The following is a 3,794-nucleotide window of genomic DNA, read 5'->3' as shown; positions in this document are numbered from 1 at the left end:
GCAGAATATATCTCCAAATTTGTAGTTTCAATTAGGTATTTTAATATCAAAATTATTTATATATTTAATGTTGTGGCAGACACCAGTGTGCTCACCAAAATCCATGGTCTTCTCTTCGTAGACACTTAATCACACAACTTGACTGTAATTTTCAGGCTCCCTTGCATGATGTGTGGCCACATGACAGGGCTCCAGCAATACATTATGAGCAGAAACAGAAAGACAGCATTTCCAGGTCTGGACCATATATATATATATATATGCTTTCTTTGCTCATTGACTGGATGAATGGAGAGGAATCTGTTAGTGTCAAGCAGCCATAAGATGTATGGAACATTTGTCCTTGAAAGACTGTGTGGAACAGAGTCCTTCATTGACTATAAATTATTCAGTGAAGCTGGTGAACTGTCGAGATTGTTAAAGCCGTTACTCAAGTCTTACAAATATACACAGAAACACAAATAGAAGCGTACCAACTGTCATATGGTTGTGTGTGTTTTTAAGCCATTTTCTTCTTTCCACTTGCTCTTTATAATCTGTAGATTCTTTTTTATTAGCTAAATTTCAATGAAAAATTCTTTGGCCTTGCACATGGCAATAAATTACATTGTTCTTATATCATCTCAATTGTTCCATGCTTGGGCCACTTGCCATATGTTTTCTCCAGTTTTCAGAGCTCTCATCACAATGCCAAGCATGTGGTAAGAGTTTAGTAATTGATATTAATTTATCTTATAATTGTCCGTATGGAAGATTTACCTTTTCTAGATCTAGGTACCCAAACAGTAAATCACAGTCTCCCAAAAATATGTCAAAGCCTTGCTTCATAGATAATATTTGTTTATCCAACAAATGTTGAGTGCTCGCTTTGGGAAAATACAGTTTCAGAACTGATGTGTGGTAGAGAACAAAACTAAGTTCCTCCATTCAGGAAACTTACATTCGTCAGGGAGACTGAACAAATAAGCAAAAGACACATCCTATGATTTCAGGGAGTAATAAGTTCTAAGGAAAAATAAAGTAGACGTAATGAGTGAGGGACTCATGGAGTGAGAGATGGGGAAGATTCTAGGCAGAAGTGATGTCTGCTGGGAAGAGATGAAGGAGTAAGTCACATAAATATAATAAGGAAGAGTGCCCCAGGCAGAGGGACCCGCCAGTGTAAAGTTCCAGAGGGAGGAAGGAGCGTGGAATCTTCAAAGATTAGCATAGTGGGTTGGAGCACAAATTATAAAACTGAGAGATGATGTCACAGTGACAGTGACCTGTGGAGCATGGCAAAGAATTTGGACTTATTTACACAATATTAGGGGTTCTTCACACACACAAAATCTCACTGATCCTCATAACAAAACTGAGAAATTTAGTATTATATTTGCATTTTCAAATGAAGAGACAGTGGTTAAGTACATGATGAATATTGTACAATTGAATTAGTTTTCTACTTCAAAATGATATTGTAAATGCATTTTTTATCAGCTTTGCTGTGTATTGTTAAGGAAAAGACCAAGCAACAAGAATGTCTATAAAATTCAATCCTATTTTGTGATACTACATGCATTTCTGTGGATGCTATGTATGTGAAAAATCAATGCATGGAAAAAGACCCGAGAAAATATATACTATGGGGTATGAGTGATTTTTCTGTGTTATAGGATTATAAGATTTTTATCTTTTCTTGTTTTGTTTTACTTATCTTTTCTATCTTTTCCACATTGACCAGGTCCTGTTGCTGCAATTAAAAAATAAAATATTTAAAATAAAATTTTTAGTCGACATGTTCTAAAAAAGTATCCAAGGAAATCATATGATTTTGGGAAAACAGAAAGAGGAGAATTTTCATTAGATTGCATATTATAGATTACAGGTTGGGTGAGGTAAAAGATTGTTCACAGATTTTGATAATTCTTTGAGAAATGTAAAATAATCTAGAAATATTCATTGAAAATAATGATGGAGAATCACAAACCACACCTGGGAATAACTTACTTAAACACTAAAATGTGGATAGTTTCTTACAATTCTGGGATGTAATTTTACTCTTTTATCTTCTCTAAATGAGAATAACAGTAACTACTAGAGTCATGTTGTAATTTTCTACCAAGATACCAAGGGACATTTTTTTGAAGAGCAAAATTTTAAGTTATATTCTGAGAACTTAAAGAAAAATCCTAATCCTTGATATACCCTCTTCATTTTGAGAAATAGAATGACATATGTAAACCCAAAAAGTAATACTTGAAAATATAATTTTGCCCAATTTTTCATGTAGAAAATTTGGAAAATACAGACAAAATTAAAATATATGTCAAAACCCATCCATATTCCCCACTACCCAGAGATAACAACTATTAACATTTTAGTATATAGATGTTGGGATGTTTTCATCTTTATAGACACTAAAAATATCTAGGTCATATTAAACATGCCATTTTACAAAATAATGTTTACTTAAAATGTGTTCAGAGCTTTTTTCCATATCTGAAAAGTCACAGAAAACAAATTTTAATGACTTCCTAGTAATCTTTCATTTTAAAATTTTCAGGTTGTATATTAGTTTTATATATATATACTAGTTTTTTTTTAATTTTTACTATTACAAGCAATACTAAAGGCGCATTTGTGTACATTAAACTTTGGGCATCTTTTTAATCATTTCCTTATGATGATGAATTCAGAGTTTAAAAGTATTGACATGTATTCCAAATTTTTAGCCTTCTGGAAAATGTACCTGCTAATACATCTATCGTTATTCAATGCATATCTTTCTAGCACAGGCTGAGGACCTTGAAGGAAGGTCCTGGGGATACTGCTTTAATTTCCACACACCTCTGTACTTTGCATTCAGACCTGACGTGGATATAGAAGTTACAATTGGTATATGTCCTCACCACTTTTCGTCACTAAATGGAAAGAACGACTGTAATGCCCCAAAGAAGTAGCTCCCTACCTCACGTTTGCAGATGTTAGGAACCAAGTTTGACAGCTTTCGGATCTGACAACTTCTCCGTGGTACAGTTTCTGAATAAAACCGAACATAGGGCAAGTCACTTCTTTCCCTTTGCAGGCGACAGTGTCATCTCCTGGAGTCAGTAAGCCTCCCAGTGCATGCTATTGAACTAGGCTAGAAATCGAGACCCCCGCAGCCGGGTGATACTTAGTTTCCATCCACACGCCCCCTGTGCACAAGTCAAGGGACTTTTTAATAACAGAGGGTGAGAGGGAAAGTTTTTTTTTTTTAAGATAGGAATTGACCTGGTATCCCAAAATTAAAATACTCAAGGTGTCAGGTCAACATTTATATGGCATTATAAGGATTCACAGTTTCCTCTTACAATAAGAAGCAGAAATAATTTTGTTTGTTTGTTTCTTTCCTTTGTGTATTGAGCAAGAGAAAACGTGTTCCATTCCCTAAACTCTGGCGCCCACCCCACCTGTGGGGGCTTCTACATGTTGCTATGTAAATATGGCACGTCTATGCTGAACTACACCAGTGATCCTGTGCGCCCCTAAATGATGTCTGGATCCCAGCCTCAACTGCCCTTGCCCATGCCACGGGTTCTGGTGAGGAGCGGGCTAACCTGTGTGTCCCACTCCACAGCTACATCCAAGGCCTTGAAATCCCCTCTTGCGTATCTGTCTCTGTTTATGATGCTTTTCCCACACATTGAGCTGTCTTTCTTATTCACTCTTATATTTGCTACACAGAAATGTAGTTGGACCAGCAGCATATAAAGACATGGTTTCCCATAGTCTTACCATCACTGGGTATTAATTTGGCAGCCCCCAAACAA

Source organism: Dasypus novemcinctus, chromosome 13 (assembly GCF_030445035.2).
Source record: "Dasypus novemcinctus isolate mDasNov1 chromosome 13, mDasNov1.1.hap2, whole genome shotgun sequence".
In the NCBI taxonomy this organism is placed as follows: Eukaryota; Metazoa; Chordata; class Mammalia; order Cingulata; family Dasypodidae; genus Dasypus; species Dasypus novemcinctus.
The sequence above is the reverse complement of the archived record's forward strand: the minus strand, read 5'-3'. Positions refer to the sequence as shown.